A 25303-nucleotide genomic window follows, 5' to 3' on the forward strand; every position below is an offset into this window, starting at 1 on the left:
ATTTGAAACACATGAGTTTATCTGTGCTCTAGAACTCTGTTACAAATGTATTATGTTGGAGAACTGGACCATGAAGGACTGCCCCTTTAACCACATTTTTTGGTTGTAGAAAAGTTTTCTATTACATGTCATTGGAGCAGTGTATGACTGTTGCATTGGGAAGGCTGGTCTCATAGACTAGACGTAACATAATGCACCAAAATCCGGGACACAAATCAGTATGATGTGTTACATTTTGTATGGTTACATAAGACAGAAGGTCCCTTATGGGTGGGCGTATAATGCGAATGTCTAGCAACTGAAATATTTCGTTATCAAATCTCATCAAGGACAACTTCATCATTTTAGCCAATTAGCAATTTTGCAACAACCTACTACTTTCTAGATACTGTGCTACTTCTTAGCGTGTTAGCTAACACTTCCCCTAAATTGAACCCTTTAATCTAACTCCTAACCCAAACCTTAACCCTAACTTTAACCCTAACCTTAACCCTAACTTTAACCCTAACCTTAACCCCTAACCCTAACCTAGCTAACATTAGCAACAAAACATTTGAATTTGTAACATATCATAGGTATTCAAAATTTGTAATATATTGTACGAATTGCAATTCGTAACATATTATACAAATTGTATTTCGTAACGTCATACAAAATGGATGATGGACATCCACAAATTAAATACATACCATACCAAAGTAACATTACATACTATACTGAACAAAAATATAAATGCAACATGTAAAGTGTTGGTCCCATGTTTCATGAGCTGAAATAAAAGATCCCAGAAATGTTCCATATGCACAAAAAGCTTATTTTTCTCAAACTTTGATCAACAAATTTGTTTCCATCCATGTTAGTGAGCATTTCTCCTTTGCCAAGATAATCCATCCATCTGACAGGTGTGGCATATCAAGAAGCTGATTAAACAGCATGATCATTACACAGGTGCACCTTGTGCTGGGGACCATAAAAGGCCACTCTAAAATCTGCAGTTTTGTCACACAACACAATGCAACAGATATCAAAAGTTTTGAGGGAGTATGCAGTTGGCATGCTGACTGCAGGACTGTCCACCAGAGCTGTTGCCAGATAATTTAATGTTCATTTCTCTACCATAAGCCACCAATGTCGTTTTAGAGAATTTGGCAGTACATACAACTGGCCTCAAAACCGCAGACCAGGTGTAACCAGGCCAGCCCAAGACCTCCACATCCAGCTTCTTCACCTGCAGGATTGTCTGAGACCAGCCACCAGGACAGCTGATGAAACTGAGGAGTATTTCTGGCTGTAATAAAGCCCTTTTGTGGGGAAAAACTCATTCTGATTGGCTGGGCCTTGCTCCCCAGTAGGTGAGCCTGGCTCCCAAGTGGGTGGGCCTATGCCCTCCCGGACCACCCATGGCTACACCCCTGCCCAGTTCTGAAATCCATGGAATAGGGCCTAATTCATTTATTTAAACTGACTTATTTCCTTATATTAACTGTAACTCAGTAAAATCTTTCAAATTGTTGCATGTTGCGTTTATATTTTTGTTCAGCATAATTAGTCTCCAGGATTTTATATACTATGTTATGTCTACCCCTGATTCCAGGTTGCATTGGATGGGCAGAGCCAGAAAAGGAGACTACGGCCACTCCCTTCACCTCCCTCCCTATATCCCTCCTTCCCGCCCTCTATCCACGACCAGTAGCCCTACCCGTTCGCATGTCCAACCATTCTGCATCGCCCGGAGTAACAGCCACGCAGACTAGAAAAAAAGGTAACACGCACTTTCTAAGGGGAGAGAGTGAGTAGGGAGGGGAGAGAGAAAAACTCCCTGGACACCGAGGGAGACTCGGGTTGATAAAGCAAGAAAAGTTGTTTTTTTTATAAGAGAGAAATAAGGTTTGATTGTTAAGAAGAAGACGTGCTTTTATCAACTGCTGGAACAGAGGAGGGGAAGAGAACACGGCCGAAGATGCTCAAGCTGCTGTGATAAAGTTGTTGCAACTCAGACTGCTCATAGGTAAAACAACCGTTTCATCACAATTCTTATTTAGCTTATTTTAAAAGTGTATTATGGTGATGGTATCATATCTGGTAAACTCACAAAGTTGTAAGGCATTTGTTAAATGACGTGGCAACCGTGTCGTTTGAGGTTCGTTTACATTACGTTTTTGAAAATAAGAATAACAGTCTTTCAGCCCGCTAACTAACTGAGATGAAGGGTGCTGGTTCGTGGTGTTACTTGGTTTTCTCGGTCAAAGTTCTGTAATTTAGAACACGAGATGAAGTGGGTGTGTGTCACCACCACACATTAACGGAGACTTGGGTCGCACTTCTTATTTCACTCTCTTTTACTGCGCACAAAATAAAGGCTGACTGGGGCATATGGAGCGACGCCAGTCCCATAAAGGGGGTTTATGTTCCATTGTGCTTAATGCTTATCTATCCCATTTTAAAATAACCCCCCCCCCATGCAGATGTATAGCCTCGTTCAGTTGTTACTTCATCTCAGCAACGTGGATATAGACCCTCCTATTCTAACATCACCCTGCACGCAGTAAAACTTTTTTTTTTTAATGTACAAAGAAAACGCCCAAGTATCATCTTTGATGAAAAACCTGTCAAGCTAAATAATGTTTTGTTTGTGTTTGTATGAGTAAGAGTAATTGTTTGTTTAGAAATGACTATCAGTAAAGGCAGTTACCCATAAAACCTTTTAAGATAGGCTACATGCTTTGGGTGTGGGTTCTACTTTCTTACTATTACCCTCCTACTCCCTCCCTCCCTCCCTCTTACTCCCTGTTTCAGGGAGGCGCACCCATGGGAGAGAGAACATAATGACACACACTCTGCAATCTTAGAACACCATCTTCTAACCCATCTTCACCAAAAAACCAACGCTTTTCAGAGTATAATATAGTAACGGTTTTAATATAGTATACGAGTATACAGTGTGTGTGTGATAAATCAAACTGTACTTTCCAATTTAGCTAAAACTTAAAAAAACCCAAAACTGTTTTCATCTGTTTTAAGTTTTAAGGTGTTCACATGAATGGGGTTCTAGCGACTTTCTCCTCACTTGCAGTTTTAACTCGATTCGTTATATCCTGGGATTCTAGCCAGGGTGGAGAGAGAGAGAGAGAGAGAGAGCGAGAGAGAGAGAGAGAGAGAGACAGAGAGAGAAAGAGAGAGAGAGGGGTGGGGTATGGTAATGGAATGTAGTGGTTTGGAAATACTTACTAATTGAAACCAGGCTTGAGGAAAAGAGGGGAAAAAATAATCAAAACTTCTGCATTTCAGAGTGAAAGAGGTGTTTTACTCGAGCTCAGAGCATTAAGTAACAAAGATACAGAATGTGTTTGAATAACAGAAACAGCTACGTTGTTATAACTTCAGGCGTGTATTAACTTTGAAGAGTTATAATAAAACCAAACAGCCACCTTCTGTGTGTTTCTCCATTCCAATAGATAGAGATAGAGTTATAGACGGAGAGACTTAGATCCCCCTGATATTATGCTTTGAATAGTTGGGTGGAAATTCAAATGCTTTAATCGCTCCCTTCCCCCTTTCTGCCACACCCTGGCCGACTTTCTTCTGTTAGAGCAGCAGGGAAAGGAAAGTCTCTCTCCCAGAGAACACAAGCCACAGGCTGGCACCAGAGCCAGCGAGCTCACAGAAAATGTCTTAAAGCTGTAAAAGTATAGTGTTTCTCCCAATTGTTCCTGTCGAAGTGATGGATAATAACAGCGGCTATGAGCAAAGGGTTGTATGGTCGGTCAAGTCGTGCTTAAAGGTCCAATACAGACTCTTTAAAAAAATGTAATCTCAATATCAAATAATTTCTGGGTAAATATTAAGTACCTTACAGTGATTGTTTCAAATTAAAATGATCAAAAATAAACTAAAATAGCTTCTTAGCAAAGAGCAATTACTCCAGTAAGAATTTAGCTAGGACTGTCTGGGAGTGGTCTGAGTGGGGAGGGGAAAACTTAAAACTAGCTGTTATTGGTAGAGAGGTTTGGAACTCTCATTCTTATTGGTCTATTAACTAATTTACCACCTGATGATGTAACCAGACAGGCAAAAACTACATCCCACCAAAAAACAGGTTAAATTTCAGGCAATATTTTCAAACATTTCTTACACATCTCTTACACTAAAAGGGCATTATCATAATTTTCACAATTTCACAGTATTATTCCAACCTCAGTGTGGCAATATATAAAACACAGGCAAATCACGTTTTTGACTGCACTGGACCTTTAAATGTTTTTTTATTGGGATGGTATGTAAAAGTATAGCCTATGTCTGTATGTTCAGTGTTTTGAACAGTTCATTTGACATGGTAGTACTTGTTCAAAACAGAGAATATAGTAAGTGTCAAATTTTGACTGGAACAAAGTAAGCGATAAGTTACTACACAGCCAACTTCAGATTCAGAATTGTTCTTGACAACCCCCTGACAAACCCAGACCTGGTTTTGTTATTTATTAACGTAATCTGTCAATCCAGTGGACATGGAATTCATAGAACACTCATTATTGTACTCCACCAAACGTGCCACCACAGCTTTCCCCCTGCCAACTGTTGATAGCAGAGGAGAGGAGTGGCATTCTCACTGTGCCAGTGTGAAACAGAAAGAGCCCAGACTCTCGCACACTTCCTTTTGTCATTTCCTTCTCACGGTCCCATTCAGGGGCGTTTAGGACCTTCCCCGTTAGAGAGAGGGAGAGCGTACGGGAGAGAGAGGGAGAGAGTATGGGAGAGAGAGGTAGAGCGTACGGGAGAGAGAGAGAGGGAGAGAGAGAGTATGGGAGAGAGAGCGTACGGGAGAGAGAGGGAGAGAGAGAGCGTACGGGAGAGAGAGGGAGAGCATACGGGAGAGAGAGGGTAGGAGAGGGAGAGCGTACGAGAGAGAGGGAGAGAGTACGGGAGAGAGAGAGGGAGAGCATACGGGAGAGCGCACGGGAGAGAGAGAGTATGGGAGAGAGAGGGAGAGCATACGGGAGAGAGAGGGTAGGAGAGGGAGAGCGTACGAGAGAGAGGGAGAGAGTACGGGAGAGAGGGAGAGAGAGAGGGAGAGCATACGGGAGAGCGCACGGGGGAGAGAGAGTATGGGGGAGAGAGGGAGAGCATACGGGAGAGAGAGGGAGAGAGAGGGAGAGAGAGGTAGAGCGTACGGGAGAGCGTACGGGAGAGAGAGAGAGCGTACAGGAGAGAGAGGGAGAGCATACGGGAGAGAGAGAGGGAGAGTGCGAGAGAGGGAGAGAGAGGTAGAGCGTACGGGAGAGAGTACAGGAGAGAGAGGGAGAGTACGGGAGAGAGAGGGAGAGCATACGGGAGAGAGAGGGAGTGAGAGGGAGAGAGAGCGTACGGGAGAGAGAGAGTATGGGAGAGAGAGGGAGAGAGAGCGTACGGGAGAGAGAGGGAGAGCGTACGGGAGAGAGAGGGAGAGCGTACGGGAGAGAGAGGGAGAGAGAGCGTACGGGAGAGAGAGAGAGAGCGTACGGGAGAGAGAGGGAGAGCGTACGGGAGAGAGAGGGAGAGCGTACGGGAGAGAGAGAGAGAGAGCGTACGGGAGAGAGAGGGAGAGAGAGCGTACGGGAGAGAGAGGGAGAGTACAGGAGAGAGAGGGAGAGTATGGGAGAGAGAGGGAGAGTACCGGAGAGAGAGGGAGAGCGTACGGGAGAGAGGGAGAGTACGGGAGAGAGAGGGAGAGAGAGAGTACGGGAGGAGGACTGATTCCCATCAAACAAGTTTTTATTTTAACACTTCGATTAATCTCTTTGTCTGATTGGTCCCTGGGTGTTCTGATTGTGGATAATTGAGACATTTAACTCATTTTAATCCCACCCTATTTTCTTTTATTTATCACGTAGATTTCATAACTGGTACACTAAAGCAGGAACAGTTGTCCATCCGTCAGAAGTAGGACAGTAGTACGTTATTGATCCCAACTTGTGAAATTGTTGGCTGGAGCGGGTTCTCCTCCCCCTCTGTGTAACTGTAAGCAAATCTAAAAAAATATCTCTTGACTCATGGACTTATTTTGCCATAATGAAATGTAGCAATGTTCATGATAATAATTATTGCAAAATATCTCTTTCAGACAGAGCGATTGTACACAGAGAGAGCCACTCCCTACACCCTCCTCCCTACTATTCTGTCTGTGCATTTAGAGACAGACTTTGCAGGATGTTGCCTGTAAAAAAAAAAAACCTGCCAATGTTTTTAGAGCCCAATTCCATACAGTCCTTTTTTTTTTTTTACCAAATTCTTGCCGTAATAAGCTTTTTTATATCTCTTGTGCACATGGCGGCACGTTTATGAGTGGAAGTAGATGTGGGCGGACGTTAAATCAATAGTTATTATGTTCATTAAACAGACACGACACACTTACTGATCACAGTCAACACAATTATATTTTATAGTAGGCTAAGAATATAATGAAATATAACAGAATAAAATATAAAATAATACTTTTTTCCCCCAACACAACTTGCGTCGTCACGGCAACGTGTGGAACCGCTGTCGTAGGGGGAAAAAACAGGTGATATTTTGAAACAGAGCCCATGTTTTTTTTTTAAAATCCATGTTTTCATCTCTTTCCTCACTCCACTTCGTTAGGGAGCAGACATATGGTTTTACATTGAAAGTATCTTCATCATGATACTGATAGAAAATAATAGCAATCTATATTTACAAGATTCTCGTGTTCATATCTCAGATCCTCAGCGGGCTTTTGGAGTTGTATTTACGCGATCAAGCAAAATAGTAGATCTACATTTGGTTTAGGCTACATTATAAACTGGGTGGTTCGAGCCCTGAATGCTGATTGGCTGACAGCCGTGGTATATCAGACCGTATACCACGGGTATGTCAAAACAGTAATTTTAACTTCTCTAATTATGTTGATAACCAGTTTATAATAGCAATAAGGCACCTCAGGGGTTTGTGATATATGGCCAATATACCACTGCTAAGGGCTGTGTCCAGGCACTCTGCGTTGCGTTGTGCCTAAGACAATATACCTAAGGTATATTGGCCATATACCACACCCCCTCATGGCTTATTGCTTAATTATAACATGCTAAATGTTTCTGATTAGTGATAGATAAGCAAACGAATTGATGAGCTATACCACCTCCACTTATTTGCCCAGTCAGAGAATTAACCAAATATAAAGATAGAGATTCAGTGAAACAAAATCACATTGATGAATTAAAACAAGTCACAGTCTTTTGGTCAGGAGATGGGCCTAGGTTACTAAGTGGCTGCGAGTGAAGAGTAAACTAATCCACTTGTTAGCTACACAACATGCTGGCAAAATGTTCTGATCAGTGACAATGAACGAGCGAACTAGACAAGATGATCATGAGCAGCACTCACCTCAACTAAGCTAACATTTCTAATTCTAGCCTAAACAGTATCCAAACAAAGATTTAGTGAGAAGAAAAAAAAACATCTGACATTGTCTCAATGCAGCTGAAATAGTTGAACATGCTATTATTATATATTATTATTATATATATATATTATATAGTATTATAACAATTTGATGCCTTCAATTTCATTAGCGTACTTTATTCCAATATGTTCACCGTTCAGTTGTATTTATTCCCACAGCAGTTCTTTATGGATCCATCCAGTTATGATTAAGATTATATATATATTTTTTTTTTCATGGGTGAAGTGACATGCCTTGCAAAGTTTAGAACTGCCAGGATGATAGTAGTAATGGGCGCTGCCTAGCAACCATCAAGAACTTAAGAGCATAGTGTGTGCCAAAGCCACCTCAGCATTATGGCTACATTTAATACTAAGGCAAAACTCAGCCCATAACTTTTGGACTATAGGATTCCCAGACGGATTATTGAGTCATTGTTAGTTTTACACTTAAGACATGACTCTGCCATTGTGCTGTAGAATTTGTGAATTTTGTCTCTTGTGTAATACATTATATACATTAGTTTATAATGAATTATGTGTACATTTTTGTTAACTCTTAGTTATGTTCCATCATTCCCTCTATCTTGTGCCAACATCAGTTCTTTTTAAGTCTTGTTTCCAATAGTTTATATTTTTTTCAAAGAGATTGTCAGTTGGATAGTCTCTCTGCAAGGTTTTGTATAGCTTATCTATCATATGAACATCCTTTTCTGATTGAAATAGGTTTCCTCAAGATTGCTCTGATGTCCAAAAGATTTCAAATTGAAATGTCTTGATATGAAACTTTCAAGTTGCATGTATTTGAAGATATCTACATTGGTCCAAAATTGCTTTTTAATTCTGTCATGGCAATAATTTCCTATTACCAAGTCATTTATGGTTTCTATGCCTTTACATTTGTTATTTTATTTTACCCTTATTTTACAGGGAAAGTTGACTGAGAACACATTTTCATTTACAGCAACGACCTGGGGAATAGTTCCAGAGGAGAGGAGGGGGGATGAATGAGCCAATTGGAAGGCTTTAGTTTACCATGTGGAACAGTTTATGGATGAACAGTTGATGTTAAGATGTGTCTGTTACTTGAACACTGTGAAGCATTTATTTGGGCTGCAATCTGAGGTACAATTAACGCTAATAAACTTACCCTCTGCTGCAGAGGTAACTCTGGGCCTTCCTTTCCTGTGGAGGGCCTCACGAGTGCCAGTTTCATCATAGCGCTTGATGGTTTTTTCGACTGCACTTGAATAACTTGAAAAGTTCTTGAAATGTTCCGCATTGACTGACCTTCATGTCTTAAAGTAATGATGGACTGTTGTTTCTCTTTGCTTATTTGAAATGTTCTTGCCATAATATGGACTTGGTCTTTTACCAAATAGAGAATCTGTCTTCTATTTGTTTAACACTTTTTTGGTTGCTGCATGATTCCATGTGTTATTTCATAGTTTGATGTCTTCAATATTGTTCTTCAATGTAGAAAATAGTAAATATAAAGAAAAAACCTTGAATGAGTAGGTGTGTCCAAATTTTTGACTGGTACTCTATATGTCGTAAGTAAAAGCCCTGGGTGGCAAGTTGATACAATTCCAAGTCTGGAAGGTTAAAACCACCCTCAGGCTTAAGAAGATAAAGCTTTCCTTTTTATTCTATGCATTTTATTTGACACTATAAAGTCTGTTATGACCGAGTATAGTTATTTAAAGAATGTCTTCGGTAGGGTAATTGGTATTACCGAGAATAAATATAAAAACTTTGGGAGCCATGCCATTCTGAAGAGGTTTATTCTACCTGTAAGATTTATGGGAAGTTTGTTCCATTTATTCAGATCTGCTTTCAACTTGTTGAATAATGGGATGAAGTTATCTTTAAATATTTGTTGTTTGTTGTCACTTATTAACCGTCTAAGTATTTAATATATTTTTTTGGTCCACTTAAAGGATTGCTGTAGATCATGAGTTATTCATTTTTTTCCCCTATTGCCATAATTGTTTTAAGTATTCTGATAATATTTTTTAGCAACGGAGGCATTGAGTTTTCAATATTGGTCTGGTATATCAACATATCATCTGCAAATAAGTTTAGCTTATATTCATGTTTACCAATACTGATACCTGTTACGTTTGGATCCTGTCTAATTCCTTCTGCAAGCGGTTTAATTGCAAGTGCAAACAGAAGGGGGGAGAGAGGACATCCCTGTCATGTGCCCCTTTCTAAAGCAATTGAATCAGATGTTTTTATTTGTGTATATCTTTGATTTAGGACATTTGATATATCTTTTTTATGAAATGTATTATTTCAGCTGGAAAGTTGGTTTGAAAGGTGTATAATTGTCACTCAGTAGAAATGGTGCCTTAATCTAGTATGTGTTAACAGACATCCTAGGTGATAGTGGTTTCACTATCACAAAGATAACAACTAAGAAACACAGAAAAACCCGACAGTACTCACGCTGTAAACCTTACACAACCTTGCATATGTGCAACCGCCTTCCAACTCCCTTTATACAGCTCTGACTAGAGTTGACATGTGGTGTACAGATATAGGATCTTAATTTGATCACCCTGTTGTTGATCACCCTACAAGTTTGCAAACTTGTAGTGTATTCAAGGTTTAAAAAGTATTTGTAATTTCCACAAAGTCAGACTTCATTTGCCCTAACTAAACAAAACATTTATCAACCCCTACAAAAATGTACATTTAATTATAATCCACACAATCATTCACATTTCCCGTTGCTGTAGGATTATTTTCCTGTTGTACGGGTCAAATTAAGATCCTACATCTGTACGTACATGTTGTTTGGAATGGAGTGCCTAAATATCATTGTGGCAGTGCGAGGAATGTTAATTTAGACTTATATTTTGCTTTGTTGAGGTTGTTATCTTACTGGCAACAGATACTGGCTCACATATGTTTTTTAAACTGTAATTTGTTTACCTCCTTCTCAGCACTTGTTTCCAATCACAGTTGTTCTTGTACTCTGAAATAAAACCGCCAGTCTATAGAATGTGCAGAAAGTTGCAAAACGTCAAAAGGTTCCAGGTGTGTTAAACACTATATATCAATATGTCATGTCACTGGAAGACGTTATAATGATTAATGTCAACAATAACTATAGAATGTAATAACATTTCAGGTATTAAATGGTGATTTACAAAGCTCCATCACTTTAAGATTAAAATGGAGGTGTGATATAAGCCTGTAAATACCATTAGCCACTGGTGACATTCACACAAGCAATAAACAGTGTTCCTGCCACTTTGGGTCAGACAACAACAGCCTACAGTATAAATAACAATACTTATTTGCACTCTTTTAAAACAATACTTGTATGCCATCCTTAGTTGTTGGTGCATTTTGATGCGCGTTGGAAGCAAAATATATTCCACTTGCAAATCAGTGTAATAAATAATTTCATGTTCAGTTATTGAACAATGTTATGTTATTTGATTTTGAGGTTTCACACACCATGTACTGTAGAAAAATCACATTTGCCTCTGTCAATCTAAACATATTTCTCTTTGTTTATGTAAAACCTCTCTCTCTCTCCATTTCTCTCTCTGGTCTGTAAACCAGTCACGCCAGTTAGTGGTAGCAAATGTTGCTTTGTCAGCTGATCAGTCCACCCCTTCAATAAAGGAAGGAGGAAAACATTGAGACAATTCTGTTTGATAACATTGGAAAAATTCCGCAACTAAATATGCATCCCAAATGGCACCCTAGTCCCTTCATAGTGCACTACTTTTAACCATGGCCCATAGATCCTTAACCAAATCTTGCCACTCACTCACCAGGGTTTCACACTTCATTGTTTTATTAGTGTTCTTAACACAGTCACCATTCAATCTATTGTTTATTGTTGTCTTGACTGACAGATCCTTTCAGATCCTTTGCGCTCTGGTTTCATTCACTTTCACTGCCTCTTTCAGAGACAAGACTATCTCACTATGTATTTACTAAACTGGAGTGTCTATATGGCTCCTTGGCACAATCATGTACAGAGATCCATTCAGTGATGATGATTGTAGTTGCACAACCCAACAGTATTAAGAAATAAAGAAAGAAAAAAGTGATTCTGTTTTGTGGCTGAACCCTGTGCTGACATGCTCTGGGTGGCAGGCAGCACACGAAGAGGCTGGGTAGAGTGAGTGGAGGACATTTCTTTGGAGTTAGTCACTGCGAGAGAGAGACAGAGGAGAGGAGAGACTAGGCTCTGTTCCAGCTGGCCTGACAACTCTATCAAGGAATGTGGTAGAGGCAGGGTGGGGCCTGCTCAGCCCCGTAGAGCACAGCACAACACCCATCCCAGGGCCTGGCCTGCTCAGCCCGTTAGAGCACAGCACAACACCCAGCCCTGTTGCCTAGCACGTTGGTTGCTCTCCTAGCAATCTAGCTAGAACTGAGAGACTATGGTGGATCTCAGCCCCGTAGCCTGTTGCTCCAATCTCTTAACAAGCTAACTGCTAGGGCTGAGACAGGGCTGGAGGCTAGGGTGGGGCCCAGCCTCGTAGCCTATTGCTCCAATCGCTTAGCAAGCTAACTGCTACCGCTGAGACAGGGCTGGAGGCTAGGGTGGGGCCCAGCATTGCAGCCTATTGCTCCAATCTCTTAGCAAGCTAACTGCTAGGGCTGAGACAGGGCTGGGGGCTAAGGTGGGGCATAGCCTCGTAGCTTATTGCTCCAATCGCTTAGCAAGCTAACTGCTAGCGCTGAGACATGGCTGGAGGCTAGGGTGGGGCCCAGCATCGTAGCACAGCACCTAGCCCTTTAGCCTGTTGCTCCTTTACCAAGCAAGCACTGCCTGAGGTAGGACCCAAAGCCTAGCCCGTTGCTCCGATCCAATAGCAAACAAGCTAGAGCTGAGATGGTGAAAAGACCGGAGGCACATAGAAATACACATATTTGTTTGACTGACTAGAATGGGGAAAAGCCCATCAGATCTCAGACATTTTGACAGTACACTCAAGGGTACAATCAATATTTCCTGACATGGTATTGTGATGCATCTATTCTAGTCAGTCGAATTCCCAAGCCAGCCCTGCACATCCCTACACAGCTTTCATTTAAAAAAATGTTTTATTTGACCTTTTATTTAATTAGCCAAGTCAGTTAAGAACAAATTCTTATTTTCAATGACAGCCTAGGAACAGTGGGTTAACTGCCTTGTTCAGAGGCAGAAAGACAGATTTTGACCTTGTCACCTCAGGGATTTGATCTTGCAACCTTCCAGTTATTAGTCCAATGCTCTAACCACTTGGCTATCTGTCACTAGCAAGCTAGCTAACGCTGACCACCCCTCTGTGTGTACTGCTGTGCTTGTGATGGTCAGCAGTAGTCTGGGGCCCACACTGTTTCCTTTCTGGATTAAACCTACCTGAGATTTGTTCAGCTTAGTTTTGCAGTGACCTTGAACTAGTTTCCAAAAACAGTACTATGATAGGTGAAGGTTTCCCCACACTTCTCAGAATATTTCTGTAACTGTTATTCCAGTCGCCTTGCTTTGACTAATGGCGTTCGCTTTACCACATAGGTGTGACCAATTGTAAATAGTGTTTTGGATGTGTGATGCCCATGTAACTAGTCAATGCAAGTCAAGGTTGACATTTTCCTATGTTAATAGCACCATTGACAATATCCATTTATCTAGTCAGAACATGTTTCCAAACAGACATTAAAACAACCAATGCAAATCAGATCAACCTTACCTGAATCTGCTTCCTTGAATGGAATACAGAGCCCACAAAGTCGTCTATTCTTTCGACCAATCGATTGGCCAACATTGTTCAATGTCTATTTTTCTATATATAGACACACCCTATGTGTTTTAATGAAATCAACTCGATGCATTGAGCTTGTCTGATGCTTTAAGCTTACGGATTGATTAAATAAGACAAATGCCTCAAGAGGGCGCCAGAGATCTAGATAACCAGAAAAAAATAAAGAATTTAACCTGACCATCCTCCTCCTGCTGCTCATACTGGCTTTAACAGATTCTGCCGTTACTTTCCTGAAGTTGCCGGTACTAGGCTCCATAAGGAGTTGGTAGCGTTTCTCATGTGGAATGCCAATTTATCTTACCATTTCAACTGATCTGCGTGCAAGGTATGGTTTTCATATGCAAATGTTTGTGAAATTTAATTCATAATAACTTATTCATATCTCAAAATCGTTGTTCATGAGGTTCATCAAAATTCCATCCAAATCTAAATGAAAATGATACAAACCTAAAATGTAACTTCTATTGCTATTGCTAACTATGTAAAAAATAGCCTATATAAATCCAACAAATATAAACATTGCAGCCTGCAGGTAGAAAATATCCTCATAAAAATAAATATCTGTTAAATCATATTCAGCCTGTCTGCAACGAACTTGAAACATTTTTATCAACTATTAGCTTGTGTTGGCTGAAGCTTGCAACATTGTATAAAATATTCTGGGCCCTCAGAGTTTCCCACGCCAGTGAGCCTGGGACAGACACAGCTGTAGGCTATTTGCGCAAGCGATAAGAAGCAGTGCTTGACTTGGGGAGGAGCTCACTGGAGCTGAGTACCAGCACCTCAAATGTTCTACTGCTCTATTCCTCTGATAGAATTAGCAAAAAATTATTGTGGAGCTCCTGCACCTAAATATATACAGTACCAGCACCCAAAATGAGTACCGGAACCTAATTCAGTCCAAGTCAAGCACTGATAAGAAGTAATCAGGTAGGCCTATTTTATGATGTTTCCATTGGATCAGAGCATGACATTTTTCCCTATCACACTGAGTGGTTATTGAAAGGGAAAGAGCTGGAAAGATTTTTCAAATACATGGAGGAACTATTATCATTCTCAACGGATGTAAAACAGACTTTGCTTGTTGTTTGAGGTAAAGAAAACATTACTTTGAGAAGCTCCACAGCTCATTAGTGGTGGTGTGTTAAGCCAATCAGAAATACTATCAGATGCCCAAATGGGCACATTTATATGCCTACATTTGCATGCAGGCCAGGTAGCCTATAGACCTACTTCTATGCGTGCGCGTCCTTACTCAACATTGACTGGAGCGCTCCAAACAAAAGACAATGACTAAATTGACAAAACTCGTAAATGGAATGAAATAAACCAAAACTTGTTTCTCACAAGTGTAGCATAGGTTGTGTACTCTGGGAGGCGCATGGCGGTCAACTACCACCCTAACGACCAAACAATCGGACCAGTCGACTAATTGGGGTCAGCCCTACTACGTATGTTGTTGATCTCCCCTTCGTGACAGGAGACAAATGAATACAACGCCGCTGGTGTCTGCTAGTTTAGACAGCTGCCATACCCTGAGTCTCTCTATGCAAACACAGTGACAATCCAACCTCGTATCGCTTGGCGTTTATCACCACTGGCCTATCTATTTCAGTACCAGGCAGAAATAACCAACCAGCTAGCTGCGCCAACAATAAAGCAGTAAGGATAGGAAGACGTTTTAGCTTGGTGGTGTTGTGATGAAAGACTTTAATGAGGGTTTGAAATGACTGGTGGCTGGCGGTCAGTTAAGAGAGAAACACTTGTTGGATCCGTTGCCAGCCTCTATCTCTATAGACAACGACATGTAGCTATGACGTGCTTGGTTTCTGCTCTTCTACAACTTCAACAGGTAAGCACAAACGGAACACCGGAGTGATACATAACTATAAATCAAGCTTAGATCCAGTTTGTTAACAATATGCACATATAACTGTGTTATGCATCAAAGGTTTGTCTTTGATGCTCAAACTAGTTCAGCCTGTTAAGTAACCAATCAAAATCCTGGAAAGCTTTTCATATTTTTACCCTTTACTATAACTTTGACTTTGAGTTCTGTTTTTCAATTGAAAGTGGCTCAAATAAACAAAACAAAACAACAACATGTTTGCTGGTGGCGAGGGAAGACAGTCCAATAAAGTCTCTTAGGATTGTAAACAGTTGTTTGTTGTACTTTTCTTGGAAGTATTGAACAGTTCAGCTGTATACAACAACAGGGGAGGAAGCAGCAGAATAATGACAGTTGTTAAAAAAATAACTTGTCTTTAAAGAATTTGTAAATGGGGCAGGTTGTCACTGGTCTGTTCCTGTCTGTGAGGAATCCAGTCCCACCATGTGCTGTTTCTGCTCCAGAGGAAAGACTATTCTTTGTTTCACAGTACCCTCTTCCAGTCTAAGCAGTAATCTTCAAACGTGAACAGGAATTGTGAACTAAGCCGGAATGAAAGCACTTTAAATATAACGTACCAAGTTCAGCTTTTACTGTCTAGACAAATGTCAAAGTTTAATTGGAAAATAAATATATCAATACCAAAGCAGTTGGCTAGCATATGCTTATACAATTATATCTTGAAAATATAGACGTCTCAAAGCTTAAAGGCTGTGCTGAAAATGACCGTAATCATTCAGGAAATCAGAATTCTCCAGATAATTTATAGTATGAGTCATGAATCTTAAATCAGATATTTCTTCACCTTCAGCCATGTGCTAGTACAGTGAGCTCCAAAAGTATTGGGACACTAAGCAGGTTTCCATCCAAAATGTTTATGTGAGTAAAGTTCATGTCGAATAAAACAATACAAGGACAGGCCTGATGGAAACAGAATTTTTTTCAGTAAACTTTCCAAATGTCCACAAAACAAAATACGCCAGACAAGGTGGGATCTTTTTGTGTCTGTAAAATGATTTAAGCGAGAAATGTCGGCGTTGTCCTCCCCACTACAAAAACAAAATGTGGAAAAAGTCATGGGTGTGGGAATACTTTCTGAAGGTGCTATAACCTCAAGCGAAACACTATCTGTTAGGTTGGCCTAAGGCTAGTCGCTAGTTGTTTTTAAGATGTTAATAGAGCTGAACTGAAAGTGAATCTTGACTAAACGTATTAGCAGCCACATGCAGACATCAGAACTAGGCCTACGGCAGACAGCAGCTGGGTATGTGAGGTCTGTGTACAAGCCAAGGTGTTGACTCCCCAGGGGAACATTATAAGTAAAGGGCCAATACCTCGTGACTGTTTTTGTATGGGACTGATTTGGCACCATTTGATAGTCCAGCAATGTGTTCAAGTTGTGGTTTAAACATACTAGTCTTGCGTTGAGTTGGGAAACTGAAATGACCTGCCTGCGGTGTATCTTGTTGTGTTGAGTGATCAGTGGTGCATATTTTAAATGGTATGGCTGCCTGCTATGGTATGGTCTGCCACATAATTCACATTACCCACTGGGCACAGACGTCAGTTAAACGTCTCGTTTTGATTTGCATTTGGTTGAGTTGTCCACTAACGCCAATTTAATGTGAAATCTTCAAAACATTTAACCACGTTGTTGGATTTAGGTAAGAATTTGGGTGTAAAAAAGACTAAAATGTCCTTACGTTGATAACTTTTTGCAAATCCAATCAGTTGTCCACATTGATTCAATGTCATCACATAGATTTTTTTTGGGGGGGGGGTAAAATGATGCAGAGCTAAGCAGTAGCTGCATACACATAATTTAAGGGAGTGTTTTACATAATTGGTACTCTTTGCCATCAATACTTTATTCTCACCCAGGCAGGTTCATTATTAATGTTCCGGAGTGCCCCTCCAGCTGATTAAAGCAATTCTCTCTGAGGTGAAAGTCCTTGTTAGGAAGACACAATCGCAACACACTGCAGACATGTGACGTAGTCATGTAGACTAGATATCCCTGGAGCAATACCGTATAAGTACGGGCGTAGTTTATGAATTTGTTTCTATGTCTGTCCGAAAGCCATGAATGAAAGTGTGTTGAAGTTGGTTGCTGTCTTGTGTGAGTAACATATACAAGAGAGACGTGTGGACGTGAGAATGAACTTAACTAGTCGATCAATCAATGTGATTAACTCCTATTCCTCTTCTCTCTCCATGTGTCCCTCTGTTAACAGACAAACAGGAAGCAAAGAGACAGAGCCCTTGGCCTTGCTTGAGCAATCCAAAGTACGTAAGTGTTCTTCATTCAAAGATATAGTTATCCAAGATGTTGATGACAAGACACAGACTAAACACAACACAAAACATATCAGTTACTGTAAACTGAATATCTCCACAAAATATAATAGGGTTCATCTTGTTGTTGTCATTTTGTTTTGTTCAACAGCATTCTATTGTCTTTGTTGATTGGACCTTGGTGATTCTAAAGTCAAACTCTAGAACCTCTTTTGGAATGTTTGTCACAGAACCTTCTTTGAAGCTGGAAGGTCATGTCTCCATTCAGCTGTGAAAGGCCTGGCTTGGAGAAATCTGACCCTCTGTGTATGCCTCCTCTTTACCCCCTCTGCCATTGCTCGACCACCTGTTTAGTCCAGCCCCCCACCTTTAATACGAAATGGCAAGTCAAGCACTGCCAGATCACACTGTTTAACTGTTGGTAGTAGCAGCTGCGGCAAGATACATTTTTTGTGTCCCAAGTCTAAGGAATACCAAACCGCCAAACCGCACGTAGACAATATAGCCAATAAGGGAGAAAGGAAACAGGCGTATACAGAAATGTTCTGTGGTCAGAAAGAGGCGGGTTAGCTAACTGGTTAGGAGCTGCCATTGTCAGAAACCAGAAGCTTTCTGGTCGGGTGGTCTGTCCTCGTGTTCCCTGCAGGCTTTCTCTCATAGCACAGTTACATAGCAAACTACAATGATGATGTATGACGCTCATACCCTTCCCGTTCCTTCTCTCCCATTCCTTCCCCACAATTTTCTTCTTTGACAGTTTTTGTGCCCAAATATTGACTTTCATGTCTCCCGTGAGCACATTTCGATGAGCTCAATGATTTGATTCGAGTGCGGTGTGCCCTTCGACAAGTAGATTTATTTTTTTTTGCACTCAAGGCACAGAGAGATAGAAATGGAAGAAAGATAAGTTGTTTGACTGTTGTTGTTTCTGCTTTCTATGACTGCTTGTCTGTCGTATGATTCCATGAACACGTCTTGTTCACTGTTTGTTTACCCCTCAACCAGCTGGTCATGTGACGTTACATTACAGCAATACAGTTTTGTTTACCCCTCAACCAGCTGGTCATGTGACGTTACATTACAGCAATACAGTTTTGTTTACCCCTCAACCAGCTGGTCATGTGACGTTACATTACAGCAATACAGTTTTGTTTACCCCTCAACCAGCTGGTCATGTGACGTTACATTACAGCAATACAGTTTTGTTTACCCCTCAACCAGCTGGTCATGTGACGTTACATTACAGCAATACAGTTTTGTTTACCCCTCAACCAGCTGGTCATGTGACGTTACATTACAGCAATTATGCAAACCGTAGTTTCCCTCCTGATCTGTGTCTCTTTGATGTTAAGAGTTGGATTCCGGTACTTAACAGTTGTTTCCTCTTCCTGCTCATATTTCAGTCCTTTCCTATAGTGTCTTTCCCTGTCTCCTTTCCTATAGTGTACTTCCCTGTCTCCTTTCCTATACTGTCCTTCCCTGTCTCCTTTCCTATAGTGTTCTTCCCTGTCTCCTTTCTTATAGTGTCTTTCCCTGTCTCCTTTCCTATAGTGTTCTTCCCTGTCTCCTTTCCTATAGTGTCTTTCCCTGTCTCCTTTCCTATATTGTTCCTTCCCTGTCTCCTTTTCTATATTGTTCTTCCCTGTCTCCTTTCCTATAGTGTCTCTTCCCTGTCTCCTTTCCTATAGTGTTTATCCCTGTCTCCTTTCCAGTCTTTACAAGCATTTCGCTACACCCACAATAACATCTGCTAAACATGTGTATGTGACCAACACAATTTGATTTGATCTGTAGTGTGAGGAGATTGTCTCAAGCGAAAGCAAGTTGGAAGAAACATAACATTGTGTAGTTAATGGACAGAAGGACTGGAAATCTTAAATGAAATTCACTAATAAATAACTGGAACATTTAAACAGTTCTCCTCTTCTCTGTTTTCTACAGAGGTTGTAAAGTAGCTGTCTGTGGTTTTAAGGTCCCTGGCATGACGACAAGTTTACTTCTAGGCTGACATTCCACAGGAACTGGCCCTGGAACAGTTAGGGCCTCCTCCCATGTTCTCCCTCTCTCTCACCCCCTTGCTCTCACCCATTCCGTCCATTTGTTCTCTCCTCTCTCTCACCCACCCCTCCCCTCCCTGTGTTATCTCCTCTCTCTCACCCTCCCCTCCCCTCCCTGTGTTCTCTTCTCTCTCTCCCCTCCCCTCCTCTCCCCTCCCCTCCCTGTGTTCTCTTCTCTTCTCTCCCTCCCCTCCCCTCCCCTCCCTGTGTTCTCTCCCCTCCCCTCCCCCCTCCCTGTGTTCTCTTCTCTCTCTCCCCTCCCCTCTCTCCCCTCCCCTCCCTGTGTTCTCTTCTCTCCCTCCCCTCCCCCTCCCTGTGTTCTCTCCCCTCCCCTCCCCTCCCTGTGTTCTCTTCTCTCTCTCTCTCCCTCCCCTCCCCTCCCCTCCCCTCCCCTCCCTGTGTTCTCTCCCCTCCCCTCCCCTCCCCTCCCTGTGTTCTCTTTCTCCCTCCCCTCCCCTCCCCTCCCCTCCCTGTGTTCTCTTCTCTCCCTCCCCTCCCCTCCCCTCCCTGTGTTCTCTCCTCTCTCTCTGAGCCGGGATCTGTTGGTAACCCCCCTCCCTCTGCTTTTGTAAATAACTCTGAGTACCAACAATAATAATAGGGCTTGTTAGAGAGTTAAAGCAGCATAGTTTTCATCAAATCAAATGTTATTTGTCACATGCGCCGAATACAACAAGTGTAGACCTTATACTAAAATAAACTGAAGTAAAAAAATAAATAAATACAATTAAAAATAAACCAGAAGAAAATAGAAAAATAACAAATAATTAAAGAGCAACAATAAAATAACAGTAACAAGGCTATATGCAGGGGGTACCAGTACTGAGTCAATGTGGAGGCTATATACAGGGGGTACCTGTACAGAGTCAATGTGGAGGCTATATACAGGGGGTACCAGTACAGAGTCAATGTGGAGACTATATACAGGGGGTACCAGTACAGAGTCAATGTGGAGGCTATATACAGGGGGTACCGGTACAGAGTCAATGTGGAGGCTATATACAGGGGGTACCAGTACAGAGTCAATGTGGAGGCTATATACAGGGGGTACCAGTACAGAGTCAATGTGGAGGCTATATACAGGGTGTTACGGTACAGAGTCAATGTGGAGGCTAAATACAGGGTGTTACGGTACAGAGTCAATGTGGAGGCTATATGCAGGGGTACCAGTACAGAGTCAATGTGGAGGCTAAATACAGGGTGTTACGGTACAGAGTCAATGTGGAGGCTATATGCAGGGGTACCAGTACAGAGTCAATGTGGAGGCTAAATACAGGGTGTTACGGTACAGAGTCAATGTGGAGGCTATATACAGGGGGTACCGGTACAGAGTCAATGTGGAGGCTATATACAGGGGGTACCGGTACAGAGTCAATGTGGAGACTATATACAGGGGGTACCGGTACAGAGTCAATGTGGAGGCTATATACAGGGGGGTACCGGTACAGAGTCAATGTGGAGGCTATATACAGGGGGTACCGGTACAGAGTCAAGGTGGAGGCTATATACAGGGGGTACCAGTACAGAGTCAATGTGGAGGCTATATACAGGGTGTTACGGTACAGAGTCAATGTGGAGGCTATATGCAGGGGTACCAGTACAGAGTCAATGTGGAGGCTAAATACAGGGTGTTACGGTACAGAGTCAATGTGGAGGCTATATGCAGGGGTACCAGTACAGAGTCAATGTGGAGGCTAAATACAGGGTGTTACGGTACAGAGTCAATGTGGAGGCTATATACAGGGGGTACCGGTACAGAGTCAATGTGGAGGCTATATACAGGGGGTACCGGTACAGAGTCAATGTGGAGGCTATATGCAGGGGTACCAGTACAGAGTCAATGTGGAGGCTATATACAGGGTGTTACGGTACAGAGTCAATGTGGAGGCTATATACAGGGGGTACCAGTACAGAGTCAATGTGGAGGCTATATACAGGGTGTTACGGTACAGAGTCAATGTGGAGGCTATATACAGGGGGTACCGGTACAAAGTCAATGTGGAGGCTATATACAGGGGGTACCGGTACAGAGTCAATGTGGAGGCTATATACAGGGGGTATCAGTACAGAGTCAATGTGGAGGCTATATACAGGGTGTTACGGTACAGAGTCAATGTGGAGGCTATATACAGGGGGTACCAGTACAGAGTCAATGTGGAGGCTATATACAGGGGGTACCGGTACAGAGTCAATGTGGAGGCTATATACAGGGGGTACCGGTACAGAGTCAATGTGGAGGCTATATACAGGGGGTACCGGTACAGAGTCAATGTGGAGGCTATATACAGGGGGTACCAGTACAGAGTCAATGTGGAGGCTATATACAGGGGTTACCGGTACAGAGTCAATGTGGAGGCTATATACAGGGGGTTACCGGTACAGAGTCAATGTGGAGGCTATATACAGGGTGTTACGGTACAGAGTCAATGTGGAGGCTATATACAGGGGGTACCGTACTGAGTCAATGTGGAGGCTATATACAGGGGTACCGGTACAGAGTCAATGTGGAGGCTATATACAGGGTGTTACGGTACAGAGTCAATGTGGAGGCTATATACAGGGGGTACCGTACTGAGTCAATGTGGAGGCTATATACAGGGGTACCGGTACAGAGTCAATGTGGAGGCTATATACAGGGGGTACCGGTACAGAGTCAATGTGGAGGCTATATACAGGGTGTTACAGTACAGAGTCAATGTGGAGCCTATATACAGGGGGTACCGGTACAGAGTCAATGTGGAGCCTATATACAGGGTGTTACGGTACAGAGTCAATGTGGAGGCTATATACAGGGGGTACCGGTACAGAGTCAATGTGCGGGGGCACCGGTTAGTTGAGGTAATTGAGGTAATATGTACATGTAGGTAGAGGTAAAGTGACTATACATAGATAATAAACAGAGGTCCTGGATGGCAGGAAGCTTAGCCCCAGTGATGTACTGGGCCGTATGCACTACCCTCTGTAGCGCCTTGCGGTCGGAGGCCGAGCAGTTGCCGTACAAGGCGGTGATGCAACCAGTCAGGATGCTCTCGATGGTGCAGCTGTAGAACCTTTTGATGATTTCTAATTCCTCTGATGAATGCAATTTTGGAGGGCTCGGGTGTGTCACGTGTGGTGTTTGCGCGTTCGATCTCTCACATGGCGTGTTGACACACACACACACACACTCACACTCTCTGTTTTTGATTTACTTAGAATACATTTTGGTCATGGTAATACGGGTTCGTTTTAGATTGTATTACTAGCTAGCAGTGTCAGTTGACCTGAGTGGAATTTGATCTTCATGAGTTAATTCGATCAAGCCGTCTTTGTTGAATAACACCCTTATTCCCTATGTAGTGTACTACTTTTGATGGGCCATGGTCGAAAGTATTGCACTATGTAGGGAATAAGGTGTCATTTGGGATGCACACTTTGACATTGCAGATTCGGTAGGTCTGCGTAGTTGCCTTGTTAAAGTAACTCCCTTTAGCTGGACTGGCTGTGCTTGTTGGGTTTTAATGTACCAGCAGTATATGAATAGAATCTACATCTCATAGCTATGATCTGATTCATATCTAGAATTACGTCAATTACGGTATATGTCATTTCAAAAGCATGTGCATTCTTGGAGAGTGAGGGAGAGGGACAGAGAGAGAGACAGAGAGAAAGAGAGAGAGAGAGAGGGATTTTCATTGCAAAACAAGAGACAACATCATCTTTGGTGTAAATATTGTTCATACTGTATCTTCTGTCTTGTTTGTTTCCATGTTTCTATCAATACACATTTTATTTGTCACATGCTTCGCAAACACAGACAAACAGTGAAATGCTTACTTACGGCACTTCCCAGAGAAAAAAATTGAAATAATATACCCAAACTTTTGAACGGTAGTGTATTACCAGTCAAAAGTTTGGACACACCTACTCATTCAAGGTTTTTTCTTTATTTTTACTATTTTTTACATTGTAGAATAATAGTGAAGACATCAAAGCTATGAAATAACACACTTTATTTAACCTGGCAGGCCAGTTTTTTTTACAACGACGGCCTGGGAACAGTGCGTTAACTGCCTTGTTCAGGGGCAGAACGACAGCTCGGGGATTCGATCCAGCAACCTTTCGGTTAGTGGCCCAAAACTCTAACCACTAGGCTACCTGCCACCCCGTATGGAATCATGTAGTAACCAAAAAAAGTGTTAAATAAATCAAAATATATTTGAGATTTGAGATTCTTCAAAATAGCCACCCTTTACCTTGATGACATCTTTGCACACTCTATTTGCACACTATATATATATATATATATATATATATAATATATTTAACATGGTACAGCACAATCACTCAGCAAACCTTTGAAAAAAATACGTTTTTCTGTACAGTATTCATCTGAACGTTCTTTCCATAAAGGTCAGGAATGAACATTGAACACTGGATAGTTTATCTTCACAGTCAAATGGCACCCTGGATCTTGGTCAAAAGTAGTGCACTATGTAGGGAATAGGGTGACATTTGGGATGCACTCAACACAGTCTTTTTGATGAATTAGGGTCCCTTTGAAAACGGACGTAACTGTCCGTTAGAATCTAAAGCATGGTGTAACATAGGCCTACACCGTCTGCGTAGGTGGAGGTTGATACAGCACAGACATGGCTTATGTAATTACAGGGGTGGGATGTTCGAGGAGTTGACATTAATGAAACAATGGGTTGTCTGTCCCCAATGTGTGTGTTGGACTGTGTAGTGTAGGCTAGATCTTGTCAGCATGTGTTGGAAGGGACAGGCACTCACCCTGGCAAGTGAATGATGTAAACAAATCAGATTCTTGCTGTGTTGTATTTGTAGCGTACTTTTGATCGTTCCTCCCTGTCAAAGTGCTTTATATCTCAGAGCATTTCCTATTATTCCATACGGAAATCCAAGAGACTCCATTTTGTATGATACGTTACGTTTCGTATGGTATGTATTAATTTGTGGATGTTCATTATCAATTTCTTATGATATGTTACAAATTGTAATTCGTATGAAATGTTATGAATTGCATTTGTACAATATGTTACTAATTGCAATTTGTGCAATATGTTACGAATTTGCTAAAAGTACAACATTTTATGAATTTGCAAAACGTATGATATGTTACGAATTCCAATTTGTTGTGGTTAACATTAGCTAGGTGGCTAATGCTAACGTTAGCTAGCTGGCTAACGTTAGCACTAGGGGTTAGGTCTAAAGGGTTAAGGTTAAGGTTAGGGTTAGCTAACATTGTAAGTAGTTGCAAAGTCGCTAAAATGTAGTAAGTACTTGAAAAGTTTGTAATTAGCAAAAATTGTCTGTGATGAGATTTCGAAGACGCAACCTTTGGGTTGCTAGACGTTTGCATTATACGCCTACTCATCCACAACCAACCAACCACCCCTCCTTCCATATTTGCCTTCAGTAACCATCTGTCTTATGTAACCATACCAAACGTAACATATCGGACTGATATGAGTGTCCCGGATTTACGTTTTCTATGTTACGTCTAGGCTATGAGACCAGGTTGGATATCTTTTGTACATGCAGCATAGTTCATTTACAAAAAAATTGCCTTCCCTAAACCTGTGAAATCAAAGGGTGGGACCCACTAATCCCTATCTGTAAGGCATACATCCAGTATTATTTATGTGCTTTCACAACCTTGAACACACCCTGAATATGCCCAGTGAATTGACGATAGTTACAAATGTGGAGGTCTATTTCACAACAAATAGTTGACAGAAAATAGTCTGTCAGCAGTCACACCAGGGCGCTACATAAAACATGGGAAATTACAGTTTGTTCTTACCTTGACTGAGCTATTTCTATACTGCCTGATGTGTACAAAACAA

General features: G+C 41.6%; 1 protein-coding gene across 4 annotated transcripts in view; it reads left to right on the forward strand.

The window, feature by feature from the left end:
- The first annotated feature begins 1694 nt into the window (after positions 1–1694).
- Positions 1695–25303, forward strand: part of LOC106604153 (neuroblast differentiation-associated protein AHNAK) — a 45184-nt gene continuing 21575 nt past the window's right edge. For 3 of the 4 annotated variants that reach the window (XM_082975007.1, XM_082975009.1, XM_082975010.1), the window contains exons 1-2: positions 1695–2008; positions 17337–17388. The gene's annotated coding sequence lies outside the window, so the exon portion shown is untranslated. Of the gene's footprint in view, positions 2009–17336; positions 17393–25303 lie in introns of all 4 variants that reach the window. The other variant, XM_082975008.1, reaches the window with a different exon arrangement.

Source organism: Salmo salar, chromosome 05 (assembly GCF_965601325.2).
Source record: "Salmo salar chromosome 05, fSalSal1, whole genome shotgun sequence".
NCBI classification, from domain to species: Eukaryota; Metazoa; Chordata; class Actinopteri; order Salmoniformes; family Salmonidae; genus Salmo; species Salmo salar.